The sequence below is a fragment of the Leptodactylus fuscus genome, chromosome 1 (assembly GCF_031893055.1).
Source record: "Leptodactylus fuscus isolate aLepFus1 chromosome 1, aLepFus1.hap2, whole genome shotgun sequence".
Classification (NCBI taxonomy): Eukaryota; Metazoa; Chordata; class Amphibia; order Anura; family Leptodactylidae; genus Leptodactylus; species Leptodactylus fuscus.
This window is the reverse complement of record NC_134265.1, coordinates 70,542,288-70,562,782: the sequence shown is the minus strand read 5'-3', so window position 1 is coordinate 70,562,782 and position 20,495 is coordinate 70,542,288. Positions and strand designations below refer to the sequence as shown.

General features: G+C 37.6%; 1 protein-coding gene across 3 annotated transcripts in view; it reads left to right on the top strand.

Moving 5' to 3' along the window:
• Positions 1-20,495, top strand: part of EFNA5 (ephrin A5) — a 339,847-nt gene that overhangs the window by 248,576 nt on the left and 70,776 nt on the right. The window lies entirely within an intron of this gene.

The window sequence follows — 20,495 nt, the reverse complement described above, 5'->3', positions numbered from 1 at the left end:
GAAGTGACAGCCAAGAATGCAGCCCACTCCTCTGAAAAGAAATGCCACATTGTGCTTGGCACAACTACACGACTATGGTGAGAAAACTATGTACAAAGTACATAATACACGTAGTCAAATACTTCTACTTACATATTTATAAGCTTATAACTGTAACTGGGGACAATAGAGGAAAAAATGAATCATTTAACTTCACCACCAAGTATTATTCATGTCATGTGCACGCTGCAAGGCAACTTCAAGTTTCTCATTCCTCCCTGTAATCTACAGAGGAAAAGTTAGGAAGTAAAGAAAATGACCTCCATATGCTCAACATATTGTCTACAATTGTGGTGAAGGCCAAAGCCTTAAATTACCTTTGCTCCCGGGAGTTTGAGAAGGATAATTATCTTCAAAAAAGAAAAAAAATCTACAATACGAGAAGATTTATCATTTGAGGAAAGGCTCTACAGATGTTACTTGCGGAGTCTTTGTGGTGGCGTGCAGGTGTAAAACCCATTTGATTATATCAACCTCAGTGCTACCTTTTCACCGCAGGTATTGGAAGTCCAGAGATAACATTAAATAAAACTATTTTCAAGCAGGGAATGAGACTTTTCTAAAGCCCCGGCAAAATATGATATGGTCTCTTTGAAAAGTTGGAATTGACTGTATAGTCTATTGGAGTCTTGTTATACCATCAGGACAGATTGAAACCTAAATTCTACAAGATGTGAACCTCTCAATCCAATGAACCTGTGTTCAAATGACATGCTATACTACTAGATAGATAGATAGATAGATAGATAGATAGATAGATAGATAGATAGATTTGATATTGACATATAAGTGATAGATAAAAGAGATAGATAGAGAGATAGATAGATAGATAGATAGATAGATAGATAGATAGATAGACTGTAGAATTAGACTGTAGAATTAGGTTCTCTTCCTTTTATTTTGATGTTTTTCTATCTACTGTCTTTCTAAATAAGCTTTCCACATCTACAAGGCCTATTATCTATCTATCTATCTATCTATCTATCTATCTATCTATCTATCTTTCTGTCTATTAAAGGGAACCTGTTACGTTGAACATGTGGTCATCAGGAGACAGCATGATCTATCTATCTATCTATCTATCTATCTATCTATCTATCTATCTATCTCCTATCTATCTATCTATCTATCTATCTATCTATCCTACAGTTTATCTATCACTTATATGTCGATATCGAATCTATCTATCTATCTATCTATCTATCTATCTATCATTTATCTATCTCTTATCTATCACCTGTGTCAAACTCTTATCTCTCTATCCTTCTTTGTTTGTGAGGTGCCCCATAGCTGGTCCCATGACTGTGTATACAGAGATAGGTCTCTCATTACTAGACCGCCCACTGGTCTTCTATGCATAGAAAGGGGAGAGGGTTTAAGTTATTCTTTTCCAAAAATATACACCTATTCTATAACTGTTTTTTGCAGCTCAAACTGCATATACAATGTGATTGGTTCCCTTTAAGGAGACATCTTGGAAGTCATGCACCTCGGTGGGGAGCTGGCCACAATTTTTATGAGAGATAGATATTATTTATTCATATTTCAGCAGATTAATGGATTTTAACACCAAATTGGTAAATGCTAAACATCTACATTTTATTTGCTGATTTTTTTCCTTACTAAAAGTAAAAAGGTTTGCATTTGGCTTACAAATTATTGTGACCTAAAACCAAATAGCGATTGGCTGGTTTTCTAGAATACTTTGCGAGCAGCGTCTGCCAAGACATACAGAATGTTCAAGTGTTACTCTTGCAAATAAGTCATTTTGCTAGATAAGCTAATTTGGAGGCAATTAACTGAGATGTCCATTTATGTTCTACATGATTTAAAGATTCACATGTTGTCTAGACTTATAGGGTAATGTATAGGTCAATGAGCTGCTGCTTAAGTTGTCTTGTACATTTATTTTTAGCTATTTCTGAATTATCTAGTTATTCTACCCAAATAGTAGATGCTGGTTTGTGGGACAATTAAAGGATTATCTTATCTTATTTTATCTTATCTTATCTCTACTAATAATATCAGCGATTAAAGTGGATATCCAGTCCAGAATCCTATTGTCATACACAGTGGGGCAGATTTATTAAAACTGCGTATTTTCTGTAACAATTATATCTATGCAAAAGCCGTTGGCGTTTCTGTAGATATAATTGCCATGCTGCGATTTTCCAAAACCGATTTTGGAAATCGCAGCTTGTTCGCGCTGCGGATTTTGATGCAAAGTGGGCATGGGATTCACATAATTCCCATCCACTTGGCAGTTACTATATAACGCCACAGTTTTACTCGTGGTGTTTATGCCGTGGGTTAATCGCGGTGTTTCCGGCCCGTGAGGCTCTGACCTAAAAGAGGAAAACTGCATTGTAATATAGGCTTTTCTACAAGTATAATTCACATGCTGCAAATTCCAAAACCGCAGCGGTTTTGGACATCGCAACTTGTCTGCCTTGCGTATTTTTCATCAAGGTGTGGATGAGAATCGCAAGAATCCCATCCACCTTGCTGTGACTGTAAAACACTACATTGTTTTCAGTGATGTTTCCGCTGAGGCCAATCCGCAATTTTTTCACGACATGAAGCCCCAGCCTAAAAGACTTATCCATAATTAGAAAACATGGCTGCGTTCTTTCATAAACCGCTCCATTTCCTTTTTTCAGGAAGTCATGGTGGTCCGTTGGTCATATGGCCATACTGTGGGATCAGACCCATACATTTGAATACGACTGAGCTGTAGCATGACTATTGATTTTTAATCTTGGATAACGCATGATTTATAATTCAGGATAACCGCTTTATCAGTAGCTTTGTAATGTCTTGGGCAATACATTTCATGGCTAACTATTACTGGTGGATTGTTAGAGAGACAGAGTGCTGCTTTATGGAGAGATATTGAGAATTAAGGGGCCCATATCTGTTTTTCCACTGTCAGTATCTTCCCCAGCACTTTGGGTCCCAGCAGGGAATACTGTCAGATCGGATCATTGTCAGTGGGCCCTTGTATTGTCGAAAGCAGAGAACTCCTTTAAGATGCATGAATGAAATACGTATTTTTTTCGCAGACCTCAGACGAATATAGAATACAAATAATACCTTCCACACCTCATATATCCGCTGTGTAAATGTAAAATGATCTATATACCAGGGATTTTATCTTCATTTAGCTGTATGGGTTGTTTGCTCGCTCTCTTGGAATACAAACTCTGCTGACAAATCTGATTTATTGAATAATTGCATTTCCCAAAATATAAGAATGGTGGACGTTCTTTTATTACAGCTCTGCATTGTGTTGTTCCTCTGTTACTCATCCTAGAAAATTATATATATATATATATATATATATATATATATATATATATATTAACACTTTATTATTAGGGTTTTGGGGTGTCTTTACAACCCTGACACTTCTCAATCAGACTTTGTAGAGTCCCCTACCGTGGACAAGCATAAGGATAACCCCCATATCTGGATTTATGCATACATTTATAGGAGGTATAACAAAGGACTGAGTTCTAAGAAAAGCTGCTCCAGAATACAAGTACTTGCTGAAACAGACATATCACGAGAGATGACAGGTCCTCTTTAAATCTTCCTCAGCTACCAAAAAAATGTAAGAAATTGTGAAAAAGTATCTCCAGCTCTCATTTCAACACATGTTGAAGCAGAGGGGGTACGTGCAATATGACCGCATGGCTCCCCCACTGTGAGGTGCTTCATCTGTAGAGATGTATTTCTCTTTCTAATAATATATATAGTTTTTTAAAAACAGCTCCAATTCTATCTGAAAATGAAATATTTCAGAGGAGAAAAATAGAAGTCAGCCTTTTCTCCAGGGACTCCTTGCAGAACTCCACTCACTTAGAGGTGAGCGAACATGAACTACTGCTTTCATGAAGATGGACTGAAAATTGTTTCATTGCTGTAGCTGTGACTTGATACATTTTCAGATCTATGCAACAAAAGCCTACCCCAAATAAACCACTCAGAGCACCCCGCAGAGAATATTTTAGCTATGTTTTGGTCAAAGAAAGGTGTTAAGAACCTGATAGCTGTCTTCATTTGTTCTTCATGCTAGGATCATATAGTAATTAACTTCTCTGGATGAAGCTGGACGGCCGCACTTTATTCCCCATGAGTTCTGGCTCTTTGATTTTAAACATACTGTACAAGTTCATCCCTGTGCAGAAAATCCCCCGCAATATCATGATCCTTCTACTAGAGGTACTAGGCAGGCATCTGTCTTAATCCCGTGAACTGCATGTTATGCCAACAAGGACTTTGACAGATAGGGTATTGTTTTCAATATCCATTAATGGATTTTAGTGTATGCCTCTGGGCGCTGTAAGGAAAAGGAATCCTAGAAGCACACATTACTTACATAGAGATTGCTAGGATAAACACATGGTCAGCACATGTCACTGTGGCGGCTGAGTGTGGACGAACAAGCAATGCTTGCTAATTACCGCTGTCATATAGCCTTCTTGTTTAATTACAATGATGCATAACCTTTACCTAAATCAGCAGCTGCCCACATTTGGACACTAATTTCTAAGTAATACTCTATGCCTTTATGCAGCGATATTATCAGGTAGATTTATCTCAGCTGCTGGTGCCAAGCTGGTAGTACACACAGCTTTTATTACAAAGTATAATGTAGGGCAGAGATACTAATAATGTGATCTATCTATCTATCTATCTATCTATCTATCTATCTATCTATCTATCTAAGATACAAATGGACAGCTCTCCAATAAGGTGTAAAATAAGGTTTTTAAAAATAGTTACGGTGGCTCTATCTATCTATCTATCTATCTATCTATCTATCTATCTATCTATCTATCTAAGATACAAATGGACAGCTCTCCAATAAGGTGTAAAATAAGGTTTTTAAAAATAGTTACGGTGGCTCTATCTATCTATCTATCTATCTATCTATCTATCTATCTCCTATCTATCTATCTATCTATCTATCTATCTCCTATCTATCTATCTATCTATCTATCTATCTATCTATCTATCATCTATCTATCTCCTATCTATCTATCTATCTATCTATCTATCTATCTATCTCCTATCTATCATCTATCTATCTATCTATCTTTCTATCTATCTATCTATCTATCTATCTATCTATCTATCATCAATCTGTCTATTCAGTTATCTACCTATCAATCCTTCTATTATCTATCTATCTATGATAAGTGCCATAAGGAATAAGGAATTCATCCCATGAATAAATTGTGTTCCCATGTTGCATGTGTTATATATTTGGCTACATTAAGAGAACAGTCTTTTCAGGAATGCAATAGTATCACACTTTGTATAATATATTGTAAAATGTATGCTGTATTCCATTTTCATTTTAATTGAGCACAATGGGATTTTTACTATAAAGGACAACATGCAGAGTATTGAAAGATTTTGGAACAGAAGTGTTTTTACGGTGTCATACATACTATGCAATCTCAAGTGCTCCAGTATCTATTGGGCGTTGGAGTTAGTTTTATTGATCATGGTGGTATTTTCCATAAAAATTACAATTTATGATAAGATATATTTAAATGGATGTTAGTAAGTTAACTTTATCAATATTTTAATATGATTAATTAAGATAATATAAATTCTGATTTTTTAACAATATGTTAAATATCTTATAAATTACCTGCCTTATAAAGGACCTGTCACTCGAAATAGCAATTCTGTAATGTTTATTCTTATAACTCTGCATGTTATTGTTCCTCTATTATTCCTCTTAGAAATGTATGAGTAAATTGAGAGCTTACCATGTTCTATAATAGCTGAACTGCTTCATAGTTTGACCCTGGTGTCACCGATTGGTTGAGATCGGACTATGTAACGACAGCCCCCAACTGGTGACACCCAGTCCTAAATTTATTAATATATTTCTAGTGGGACTAACCGAGGAACACAATACAGAAACAGTGATCCGAAATTGTTATATTATGAGAAACAAAATCACTTATCGAAACAGAAGAGTCAGCAGAGGCAACAAAGCCATGACTCTTCTGCTTTTATATAGATAATTCTGTACTGTCCAGATTCACATTAAAGTGCATAAGATAAAATACAGCCGCTTGTCAAGTGACTTTTATAACTGCTCCCCTCAGTAACACTGTCTATAATTTGTCTGAGGACGCCAGCCTGGTCAGAGATCAGCGATTATATTTTCTTGTAAAACACAGTTAAGAAGCTTTTCTGAATAGTTGTGGGGCCCATGGTCAATGCCATTTAGTCAAATAATAAAAAGTGTATTCACATGCAGTATCCACTTGGTATAGCATACTGAAAATAGATGTATTTAGCTGCCATTGAGTTTGATAGACGTATATATAAATAATATATAGTAATTAGAGATGAGCGAGTAGTGAAATATTCGAGATTCGATATTCGTTTAGCATAGAGCCTCGAATATCGAATCCCATTACAGTCTATGGGAAAAAATTTCATTTCAGCGGAAACTACTAGTCGACTAAAGGAGAGTCACCAAATCCACGAGTAGCAGGAAGAGAGTGTTTAGGAGAAGCGCTGTTCAGTTAAAGCACACGGGTATAACGGGTCCGTGCGCTTTAACTGCACAGTACTTGCAGTTGCGCTGATATTCCGTCCGGGGGGTGTCCCCCTGCAGACTCCTTCTGGATGGGAGGCAAGCGCTAATGTGAATTTACTCGTCCTGTAGAACCAGCATTGATTGGCCAAATGCTATACAGTGTATAGCATTCCACAAATCAACGCTGGTTCTGCAGCAGGCTCTTCTTTGCTAGTCAGGAGAGCTGGCAGCTTTCGGTTGTGCAGGATCTGACTTTTTCTCATAGGAATGCATTGACCAGCGTTGATTGGCCGAATGCTGTACAGTTTACAGCATTCGGCCAATCAACGCTGGCCCTGCTTGTCTGTGAGGAGGCGGAGTCTAAGATTGGACCACAGCAGTCTCGAATTTTGTTGTCCGCCTCATCACAGATGAGCCTCCGGCAGTACCAGCGTTGATTGGCCGAATGCTGTACACTGTATAGCATTCGGCCAATCAACGGTAATCAGGTGGACCAAGTCAAGTCTATGGAGATGGGAGGGGATGAGATACTCATTGGTGGTGACAAAGGGAGAATGATATCAGACTGAAAGATTAGTTAAAGTGAAACTCAATCTGAAAATGGAGATAGAAGCATTTTTCTTTATTAAGATAGTTTTCTATATTGACTTGTACTAATAATTCATGAAAAGTGTTTTAGAATTGGAGGTACTCTTTAAGTTTACAAATGCATGAAAAAACACTCATATGCCACAAACATGCTATATGTAGTTTTAGCTGCTATAGCATTCTTTCCTTCATTGATTTTTTTCTTTTGTATTTTGCACATAAGAATTGTAGTTTGACAAACATAGGCTGCCATCGCTTACCGTGAGCTATAATTTCATAGCAGCTGGAGAGCCATAGCTATTATCCAATATAATACATTCCACTAAATAGTTAAATACAACCGTTCAGCCTACCCCATCTTATACTTTGATTAAGGGCTCGTTCACACTGGGCAAGAGTGGGTGGATTTTGGCGCCAAATCCACGTCAGAATCCGCCACCTCCCAATAGAGGTCTATGTAGACCGCTACATAGTGAGCTGCCCTTTCTTCAGGCGGATTCCGCAGCTGATTCAGCCCCGGCATCCGCCTCGCGGCAGCACCCTCCAGACTAGGCTCATTCATTTGGGCCTACTCCGGAGTGGGAAGCCGCGACTGTTGGAAGCCGCGACTGTCGTGGCAAGCGCATTTTGGCCCTATTCTTGGCTTCCCGCATCAAAATCAGGACCAACATACACCTAACCATGCCCCGTGTGAACTAGCCCTTAATGGTCCCGTTGGCTGAGAAGATGATTGTATTAACCTAAATCCTATGATATTAGCTATAAACTTTCCAACTGATCTACTTTCTGATGATTTGTGTATACTTTCCAAATTGAAATTGGTAAAACAAGTCCGGAATCAATCCTGCCCCTGACCATGTGTCCTGACCATCTGATCCTTCCTCCAAACTGGCCAGTTCTGTCCCTAAAGTGACTAAGCTGGTCATATTAGTATACCATACCCGGTTTTGTGACTGGTCCCTGCTAAATGTTCCAGGATTGTTCCTTGTCCGAAACTGGCAAATATAATTGTGAATTCCTGTATCTAACATTTGTATAAATATGGAATTGATTTTAGTATAGGAGGAGTCGATTTTAGTTGTAGCAGTGGGGCTGGAAAGTGCAGTATTACTCATATTTTATCATTTTTTTCATTCCAAGCTTTATCATTCTGGTTCATTTTCATATTTAATAGTGTTATTATTTACTGCTTTAATATGCTGTAATACAATAAAACAGAAGTATGAGCTGCACATATTGATATACAGCGTATTCCTCTATCTGAATGTAAGATGAATATTGTGCTATTACATTTGCTAGAAATAGCAATATTTTCTATCCAGCACAGCACATTAAAATGTTTTTACTTTAAACCCACTTCCCTCAAATAACTATTTTTGATGTGTAAGTCTGTTTATGCTGCAAACAGGCAGAAATGTTCTTCTTCTATCCTTTCCCAGCAAGTTAAATTCCCACTGCAGTGTGCGATCAATACACAGGTAGAAGCAGCAATTGGAGGGATTAAAGCCATAGGCGCTGGGGAAGATGAACACCAGTCTAACCACCGGAGGATCAATGCACTGCCATGTCACACAGCATGAAGGTGCCCCTCAGTTCACTGTCTCACTTTATCATCCACGTGTCTGGCCCAACTATGCCCAGAGACGCATTACAGAGGAGACTAGTACTGCACTTCTGAGACATCTGCAGAACAAAGATCCTTAAAGATCGAGATAAGGGTCACACATGTTTACTTTGAAATTGCATTCTTTTTAAAAATGTTGAATGTTGAGAGAAGATCTATTCAGTCTGCAGCCTTGTAGAACTGGAGCTTTTTATGTAAGGCGCCACCGAAATAAAAACAGAAGATAATGAAGCAAACCTGGATGACAAGTTACCTTTCCTTTGCTTTCCATGTACTGGAATCACAAAATATATTTATTTATTTGGAGCAAATAAGATTTAAAGGGGTATTCCCATCTTAATCCTATTATGGAATATCAGCACATACATTAAAGGCAGAGAGGGACAAAAGGATAGAAACAGCCAAGCAGTCTGTAATGCACATAGTAGTGAAGTAGAAACATAGAAGATTGACAGCAGAAGAGACCACATGGCCCATTAGTCTGCCCTTCTATTATTACCATGTTTAGCCACATCTGCTGACAGTTTGTTCTAAGCCTTAACTTTCAGTGAAATAGTATTTCCTGACCCCCCCCCCAACTATTTTCAGACTGCGCCCCCTTGTTCTTGTGTCTTTTTCCCCCTCCAGAACCTTATAGATATTGAAAGATTTCAATATTGTCCCATCTTTTCCTTCTTTCAAGACTATAAAGATTAAGGGGCGTTCACACTACTGCTGGTGTCCGTAGTTATTGTCCGTTACAAGATTTTAGCAACAGACACTAGCTGAATTTTCAAAATTTGTTAAAATTTCCATTAGTTTCAATGGGATTTTATTTTGTATCTGTTTACACCCAAGTCCGTTTTTTTTCCAGCAGACAAAAAAATTCTACATGCAGGACTTTTCTATCCATTAGAAAAAAAACGGACGACAAGTGTCCGTTATTTTTTTTAACATTGAAGTCTACGGATAACGGACTTATAATGGAGAGTAACTGATAGCTATCAGTTACTGTCCGTTTGTGTCTGTTATTATAGGTGTCCGTTTTTTTTTTCATCCAACAGTAGTGTGATCCCTACCTAAGTTATATTAAGCTTCAGACTCCATTTATGTAGCCCACCTTTGCTTATCGTTCTATTTTATATATATCTTATGTGGATGGAGTCTCCAAAACTGGACATAGTATTCTACATGTGGTCTCGCCGGTGCTCTATCACAGTCTCTATCTTCGTACTGGTTATATCTCTAGCTAGATACAACCCCAAATTCTCATGTAACATTATATCAATGGCATCATGTGGCAATCTACCTAATAGGTAAGCAGTTGCTATACGTAAATGGTCGCCTTCCTTGTCTGAGACTGTTCCACTACAGGTTGACGATTTTGCTTCCAAAGGTATCGCATGTTGTCTTCTAATCCCTTTCTAGAGCAATTTGCTTCTTTACCACATGTCTATTTCTGCTCTTCATTCGGTGCGCACATCTGCAAACACCTTCCTTTTATCTGAAAGTGAATGGAAACTGCAGGTGGCAACCATTTAAAATGAATCCTGGTTTGTAAACTATCATTTAGACATTAAGCTTTTCCGGTTTATGTAACTCTTTAGAAGACAGACCGCTAAAAATTCTTCTACCAAAACATCATTTGAAACAAGTCTTTCTCCATCAAAGGCCATTGATTTCCGCGGCTCCGTCCTGCCATGAAATTTGATTAATGTCATGAGCAACATATAAGCCACTCACTGAAGGAATCTCGGAGCAAACATTTAATGCAACGTCACGTTTTCCAGCACAAAGTGTTACAGTTGTTGATTTGTAGATTTTAAGATTTCATCACTGACTGAGAAGTAAAAGGAGGCAGAAATTAATAGATACCCCCCCTCCCCCCCAAGTGATTACTTGGATTCCATATAACTTTTTCCAGCAGAATACTTTTTGGACTAGAAAGTTCAAGCTGTTGTCACAGTTGACAGGAATCCGAATGGGTCATTGCCTTGAGTGACATATGGTGTCTGTCTGATGAATTCCCTCAATCCTAAGAATAATATTGATGTGAATTGAGCTGCCTGTAGGTATCGTGTACTCGGTGCCCTTCAGAGAAAAAGAAATGTTAGGTCTAGAGTAATGGATGCTCTGTTCTTACTTTGATTATTGTCAAGATGACAAAGGGGATAGAACTGGTTACTTTAGAAGAACTCTAGCCATTGCTTTTCGATCTTCTGATATTTGTTATCCATTGCCCAGGAGACACAAAAGTCGTTGGCTCCAATCCATAAACTCCTAATATAATATTATAAGTGGTGTCAATATATGTTATAGGTGGCATAAGTTGATTTTAGCCTAAGAATAAATAAAAAAAATCACAAATGATCTTATATTGTAAAATGAATAAGCAAATTGACTGAAAAGAGATAACGTGCAGTGGGCCCACTTTTGGCCCTATTTTCTGCATGGGACTGAAGAAGGGTGTCCTAACTCCATGTCCTCAGGAACCCCAAATTCTATAACTCATCACTGCTACAATCTAAAAGAAATCTACCATTCATGAAAGAATCAGTAGACCTTTGTAACCCCAGCGTCTAGCTGTACGTGCCACTTTTTGGTATGTTTTTATGATGAATGATGGCTAATGCTATGTGTACTGAATTTATCGTAATTATGGATACGCTACTGTTTAGCCAATGAACCAGTTACTTTTTAATAATACTTAGAAAATGCAATATCTCCTAAAACTTACAGAAAGTTGTTACACTAAACTAAAAGCACCTTATCTGCTACAAAATGTGAGAAGTTTTATAAATGATCTGTGACATTAGATACAAACTGACAAAGAATTGTTACATATGGGCCAGAATTGATACAATGGAGTAGATTTATTATGATGGATTTGCCTTCTTTCTGGTCTGCTTTGCGCTTTTTTGAACAAATCAATTTATTATTTATTTGTTCCAATAAGAACAGAAGTTTTCCCCACTTTGGTGTCTAAATTTACAAAATGGGTGTAAATAAATTCAACATTTTTTAGGTGTAAAATAAATGGCTCCTACACCACAATGTATTTGGTGTAAAGCCTGGACCACCCAGATCGTGTAGGACATGTTCTAATGCACCTAAATTACTGAATGTAACACTATGTGAAAGTCTAATAAATTAATCTAACACTGTAGTCAGAGAATTTTCAAAATAATAATAATAATAATGATAATAATAAAAAACAATAAAGCAGATCTACCCTATCATGTTTTTAACCCGTGCACGTGAAATGAATAAGTTCTCACCTCTGTCTTCATCTGTCTCATTCCTGTTCAGTGTATTCGTTGAGATTCACCTTGGAGCTGCAAACTCTTGTTTGACACAGTAATTCCAAGTCTGATCTCTTTGCATTGAACTAACCTCATTTTATTCGACTGTGTAATTATGATGGAAGTGGGCCAATCCAAGGCAGTAGTTTGGGCGCAACCTTTTTGGAGTTTTGTTCCACTAGACTGGGTGAAGGAGGAAGGTTACAAGTAATAAGCTTCTCTGGCTGATTTGTAATGAACTAGTTATAAATGGCCCAAGCTTTCATTGCTGCAGCCCAAGATTACAAAGCAGCTTTAACTAAGTGCATGCAACCACATCTTATTTTGATCAGCTTTAGCAATGCTATGGCTTGTAATTATCATAATCTAACAATTAGCCTGGCATCCTTTCACAGTGTTTAATTACCCTGATAAACTGTAATTGAATAGCGAACCCAACAACAAGATAAAAAAAAAAGTTTTCTGTCTGCTCCAGGTAGGATCACTGCATCATTGTCCTCAGACTGCTCACTTGTATTGCATAGACACAGTATTGCCTATCGCTTCCCCTGTTTTACATTCTACTAGGATTTCGCCATCAGTGCTTGACCTTGACTATTAATCTTAGTGTTAGCGGAGGCTTCTACACATCGCTCAGGTTGTAGCATATGTGCAAATCAAACTGGGAAGAACAAACAGATTTAAATTTGCATGTAATGAGGGTAATGTAGCGAGCGCTATGCAAGATCCTGATTATTTTCCTTCCACCTTATTTATCAGTCTTCATTTTTTTATTAATCGTAATCCCGACATTGGTGTCATTATTAATGGCTCCAAACCGCAGAGTTATTTTTTCTGTGTATTTACATGTATTGTACTGTGCTATTCTTATTCACTTGCGATGTGTATGTGAATATATTTGGGTGTATGGCCATAGAAGGGCTCATTTGTGAGATTTCGTACACCTGAAAGTGGATGAGCGGCTCAGCTATTCTAATTCCTGCTGTCTTTCTTTGGGATATTGAAGATTGTCACCGTTATTAAGGCTGAGGCCCCACGTTGCGGAAACAATGCTTTTTTGTTGCCAATTTTACTGCAGTTTTTTTTGGGGGGGGCGAAGTCAAGAGTAGATTGAGAGGAAGGAAGATGTATAAGACGTTTCTGGATATCTCCCATTCTTTCTGTAGCCACTACCAGGTTTGCCTAAAGAAAAACTCTGCAAAAATCTGCAACAAAAAAAGCAGCATTTCTACATGTGGCATCAGCCTTAATAACAGCAATGGCGTGGGGCTTTAGCCTAAGGCCAGGACCCCACGTGCCGGAAACGCCGCAACGTTTTACAGTACTTGCAAAGTCAATGGGATTCATTTGAATCGGCACGTTTTTGGAAATTGCAGCATGTCAGTTATATCTACAAAAACACCGGCGGCTTTCCCGTAGATATAATGGTAACAGATACTCCGCGGAGGAAAACTAAGGGGTAGTTGGAAATTCTGAAAAGAAGTCAGTCTTCAGATAAAACTGAAAATTTTGTTAGACCCTGTTATTTAGTCATGCATTTAGTAGGGCTATATAAGATGTGTGGTATAGTCCCATATATACCTATGTAAGGTACTTTGATGCCCTATAGGTTTAATAAGTGAAGAAAATCGGCTTAGAAAAAATTGGCAAATACGAAATGAAAAACACTGGAGAAGAAAACGCGTTTTCAGTACATTTTTTTTCCATAGCATTTTTTAACTACATCGCTAAGTGGGACCTTAGCCTAAAGGGCTCTTCTTTGGACAATTCCCATTTTTTGGACATAAGCAAATCATAAGCTTTCCACCAGAAAGACCCCAGACATAAACCAGAATCTAATCTGGGGAAAGTGTTCCGTTCCCCTGCAATATCACCTCTGGAGGAACAAAAGGGGTTATAGGGGAAGATTTCCATATAATAAATTCTTGGTAAATCTCTAGGTTATGCCATTTTATGGCTAGTGGACATGACAATGACTAGACGACCTCTGGAACCCTCTCTGTTTTAATCCCGCCACCTTTTTAGTATTTGTACCTGCATAGTAGTAGTATATAGCAGTAGTATATCGCAGTGGTATCTTGCCGAGAAAACTAGTGAAGCAGGAATGAATTAAAAGTGCAGCCACTTCATTCTTGGGATTGGTGGTGCCCCCAAAAGCCACCCCAAGATCATAAAGTGATGGCATATCTAGAGATATATCTCAGATCTCATCCACTTTGCAGGGACTGTAAAATGCTGCATTTTTTTGTGTGGCGTTTCTGACGCGGGAAAACTGAGGCAGAAACTCCACTTGGGGATTCAGCCTAAAAACGCACATCAGTGTTGGTCAGATTTATATCTAAGGGTGGGTTCACACCTGCGCCCAGTCTCCGCTTTGTGGGTTTCCGTCTTCTGCCCGAGAAACTGGACAGGAAACAGAAGCCAGCTATCAGTTTTCAAACCCATTCACTTGAATGGGTTTGCAAAGTGACCGCCTGTGAGCGTTTTATGCCTCTCCGCAACAAAATCAGACATGCAGGACTTTGTGTCCTGCGGAGAGGTACAAGATGCTCACGGGTGGACACTGACTGCCGGGTTTTCGTCTCCTGTCCAGTTTCTCGGGCAGAAGACGGAAACCCATAAAGCGGAGAACAAGCACAGGTGTGAACCCACCCTAAATAATGATTGCCAGGTATCACTGATATTGCTTGATACCCCAGAAAACACCCTATAGATTCTGATCAATCATAGTAAAAGGCTGTAGCAGTATATCACATCTCCCCGACATGTTATTGTAAACCACAATCTGTATGTATATGGGAGCATACTGTGAAACTGAATGCTATTAAACAAAAGCAGAAACTGAGAAATGTAAAATATATTGCATTTGGTAGCCATATTATCATAATTAGATAGGAGAATCTTTGGTGAACTATTATATTAATTCACAGAATATACAAAGTCATTAGAAAACGATCATAAAATAAGCCATTGACTGTGTCCATTGAAATATTTTATATTCTGCATTTCTATAGTAAACTAGGGAAGAAAATGATAATTATTCCAATTTGGTTAAGGTTTGTCTCATTGGAGATGTAATATACCCTATATGCAAAAATGCAATTGCAAATGCAAATGCTTCTAATACATGCACAAACCCTGTGTAGATGTAATATATTTAACTATAAAAGATACATCAATGAAGACGCAGATACAATTCCTGCCATAAACAAGAGCCTGGCCAATGATTTCCATATAGATGAGGTCTTTTCATGTGAACTAATAATTATTTATAGTCTTGTAGGAACTAATGCACACTTATAGACATCACTTTCATATTGCTATCATGTTCCAGCCTAATCAACAAATGGTCTGAAATATTTTAGGATATTATATTAAGATGTGCTCCAATGGTATGAAACAAACCTTGTTCAAGTGCTTGATATCTGAAATACTCTTTGGTTGTTTCTTTTTAATGTGAGTCTTGAACGGAGAGCTTTTACAACTCCAGATAACTTATACCCTTATACCGCCATATGGTGCATTCATCCATCTTGTGATGGACCCAGTCTCTAAGGGCCTATTCACATCTGCATTTGGGTTTCTGTTCAGGGAGCCCACTCGGTGACCCCCACGAATGGAAACCAATACGCATTAAAAAGCAGTTACCTGTGAAACCCATGGATCCCATAGATATTAATAGGGTCCATGTGGTTTCCATTCAGTTTCTGCACGAACATGCAGAGAGAAAAGTCCTGAAAGCAGCACTTTTCTCTCCTCTTGTTTCGTGCGGAAAACACACGGACCCCATTATAGTCTATGAGGTCTGTGGGTTTTCTGAAGGTAACCGCTTTTCTAATAGCGGACTCCCTGAACGGAAACCCAAACAAAGATGTGAACCGGTCATAACACAATAATGGTCCAGCAGAAAACAAAATTGAAAAACAAAAATCGAAAGGTATTATGGTGCATTTCCTAAAGGTTGTTAGAGGAATAATTGTATCTGGTGGCCCCAGTGAACAACTGTGCATTACTTTTATGTTCCATTCACCTGTCCCCGTCCATTGGGAGTACAATTATTCTTTGATGGCATAGCACTTGTTGGTTGCTCATACCTTTTTTATTTGAGGTAGCAATATGCAGTGTGTTCTAGAATTTGATATGCACTTTCTCAATAGCCAGATGCTATAGAGATGTCCTGAATACAGATTTTAATTTACCAGGCCTTAATGAGTATTGTAACTGAGACAGAAAGTTAAATGGAATTACTATGACCTTGAGATCATGCTGATAAAAGCACAAAGATCATCTTGCAATGAATAAGATGTTCCAAGTACAGTATTATTTGAGGCTGTGCTTGTTTTACCAAGCAACTCATTTCAATGATTTAGCTTCTTATTAATCATAATTAGATTGTGATTATTTCTTTTACTGAAATTCATATCATTAAAATAATTTTCTCCGTTCTCAGTTGTGTAGAATCTGACACAGTAATCCGGCATCTTATTTATAGTTCACTACGAGCATTTAGCAAAAAAGTACAAAGGGCCGCCGCCACGCTATAACAAAGGCAAATTTTCATTTGTAGTTGAAGAATTTAGATTTAGCTTCACACAGAGGGGCATATTGTGCCCATGTTTAACTGTATAGCAAACATATAGCAACACCCATGTGGGTTTAACAGTTAAACATAGGTACGATGTCCCCATCTGAATAAAGCCCAAAAGCCAATGTTATGTCTAGTGAACACTATTCATATACTGTACAAGAAATACAAGATATTGAGAATCAAGGTGACTTGTATATACATATAGTCAGTCGAACTATATGTATGACCATCTAATGTACATGTCTCCTCCAATCTCTCAACCTCAGAGCAAAATTTATTTGCACAAGTCATACAATCATGCAATAATATTCCCGCTTTCCAATGGTTACTACATTTATTTTTGTTGCGATATATATGAATTATAGATATACATTGTATATATGCGTATGTTTATATATATATATATATATATATATATATATATATATATATATCTGATTGTGCTCCTCCCAACTCAAATAACCCGATGTTCAATTGGAAAAAATGATTGTGAAGAGGAAATGGTTCAACGTTTATTGAGATTACGCGTTTCAGGGTATCACAATGTTTAACATAAACTTGCACCCCTTTGTTAGATCTCTACAGTGTTTGTATATAGGGTAACACGTAATAGACATAGATGCTGGTAGTACTCTATGCCTTAAATGCTGGCTCACATGTTATATATATATATATATATATATATATATATATATATATATATTATTGTATATGGTGCCACAGCTATTGTCGGAGACCAGTATCTGCACCGATATATATATACTGAGGCTACCAAAAGCCATCTAGATGTCCTCCAACTTGCTCCAACTGGCATAGCCATGAGTTGTAACTAGAGATGAGCGAGTAGCACTCAATCGAGTAGGTATTATTTTGAATACTACAGTATTCAATCGAATACTATGATATTCAAAATACTCGTACTCGGTCATGTACCACGCGGTAAACGCCTTTTACGTTTACCGGGTGGTATTTGACCGAGTACGAGTATTTTTTTGAATACCGTAGTATTCGATCGAATACCTACTTGATCGAATACTCCTAGCTCATCTCTAGTTGTAACAATACATGTTTGTATTCTTCCCCATGTACTACTCATTATACAATGTTATTTTCGTATAGCATAGTGTATCGAAATACAGTTTATTCGATCCAATGCAGTGTACTTTCCTTTATTTTGACCTTACACTAAAGAACTGGTGACTTTATCGTTGACGGGAAACATTTGACATGGCGAATGTTATATTCCGGTTCCTATGACTTTGACATTGGGTAGTGAGTGATTTCCATGCTTTTTATTGTCATTATCTAGCATAGTGACCTTTCTAGTTGTCTTTTCTTGGAAGAAGGTAGGATTACTTTTACTTTTACCATAACATGAAACTTATTTCAGTTATAATGAACTGTAATATAATCTCATTATTTTAGAATTAAAATGAATAATTTTGTATAATTCTTTAATAATTTCATTTGATGTACCGGCTGAAAGTCATTTCACTTGGAATCATTTCCAAATGTTAATCTATCTTTTAATGATATATGTGGATGGAAAGTCTTGTATAGTTGCGGAGAATTTGGTGAGAATTTGATTAATGAGTCATTCTGTCTGTTGAATGAGCAAACATTTTGGAAGGCTACATTTCTGGCACCTCTAGCAGCTGGAAAGGGGAAAGGTCAGTCCATGAACATTTACTGTATGTATTACTAACTTCCACCTGTGGATCCAGGAAACTCAAAACTTCCTTTCACTAGTCTTTACAAAACCTTATGGAGCTTGGAGAGAAGTCTGTGAAAAAGAATTATCAAAGCATCATAAAATTATGCCCCCTCCCCAAAAAGTTTGCTTTTTTTTTAATATGTTCATATTATTTCGATTTATTTCCTTATAAATTCTATTACACGGCACTTTAGATGCAACATCTGCAGGACTCTAGCATATGTGTGTCTGAGATAGGGAAGTGAGATTGAGAGCCCCAATGGGTACAATGACTGATGTGAATGGTGACAGTCTCTGGACAGCTGTGGGTTATGTTGGTGCTCGATAAGCAAAGGCAAATGTAAAAAAAAAATGCCACAAATGTGTTGGAAAAAATCTGGATAATTTTTAAAGACTATAGAGAGCATGTCAAGCAATAATGAAAGATCAAAGAAACTCTATATCATCTTATATTGCCTCTAACACAAGAATTTCTACTGTGTTTGTGGCATACAGATGTCTGACTCATGGAAGAAGAAATAATAAGACATGAAATGTTCTTCTCTTATGAATGCGGTCGCTAGAAAAATGTAAAAAATGTCAGAGTGACGCTAAATACAAAATCCTATTGTATTGTGTACTACAACATTACTTTTTACTTAGTGGTTAGCAGAGATAGCCTTCTAGGCAATATGGCTTTAGCTTTGTACTAGTGTTGGGCTACACGGAGTAACATATAGTGAGAACTTGATATTTTCTTGAGCTTACTGAGATGTACATGTGCCTGAACATTGATTTGGCTGGCAGCTATTCCTCCCGACATACTCATACACATGCACTCTTGGACCAAGCATGGGTGGTTCCTAATGGCAAAAAACAATATATTGCAGCTGTTCACTTCTAGTGGTTGCTTATCTCCTCAAGGAGCAAAAGGATTAGCCATGGAAATCCAATATGGCACTCATTCTGTCATCATACAGTAGTTGGTTGCCCTGCCAAAATTGGCACATTTGGCTGACCCCTATTGTTTTTACTCACATAAAACACAAAGAAGGCATCGAGCAGTGCATAGTGTAAAATATGCTTGGGAAAGATTAGAAAGAAAAATGGAGAAGGTAAGACTCTCACCTTAGTGGGTTTCGAGCTTAGCCACAACCACCTTAAATCGCATTGGAACCAATTATTAGAAGGTTCCTCTCTGGGACAATAGGCAGCAGGATCCCACCACACCCTAGGGCGTAAACTGAAGACAGAATATGGACCAGAAGATGACCCAAGAAGAGTCAACAATGGCAGGAACTGCGCTCACCTATAGATAGTAGTACAATCCAATAATCCTTTATTAGAAATTTCACACCACACGTTTCAGGGTGCAAACCCCTTTCTCAAGTGTACAATTAAAAATGGAATAAAATACAGCGCACTGGGTCATCTTCTGGTCCATACTCCATCTTCCTTAATATTTTGGGGAATCTTTAGTGACTTTGCTAAAAAAAAAAAAAAGTGCTCAAATTTATTATTACATTACTCCACTGGCATAAGTAAATGTATGGCAGATGTCTCGGCAGAAGTTTTTGGATGACTACCATCTTGTGAAACATGCTGGAGGTGAACTTTTATAGTCATAGCTTTTGGATACAATACAACACGTTTTAGATTTTTTTGTTAAGATGTGTACAGTTTTTTTTGGACAACATTAAACTTCATGGGCTTATATTTGTATATACAATAGGAAGCTTGGGACAGCAGCACTGCTAAAAAGAAATATTAGCCGGTTTTACAGCTGTCAACTTCCAGACTGAAGCATAGCATGACCCCTTTTTAATCTTTGTTTACACTCTGGTTCATCAATGTGACTGCTAGTGGAAGAAGATCAATTAGTTGATAGTGAAGGAGGTCACTGAGCAAGGGTTATTGTATCATCAATATAATGTGATAGATTGAGGAGAGCCTGTGAACCGTACATTACATGCAATATATAATTTTGGGTTTCAGAGGTTTCTCTAATAAGCTTTATGTTTCATTAATCTGAAGATGAACTTTGATCACATTACTTCTTTTCAAGAATAGCAAATACAAAGCATGTTCTTCTCGAGAAGAGTGAACTTAAA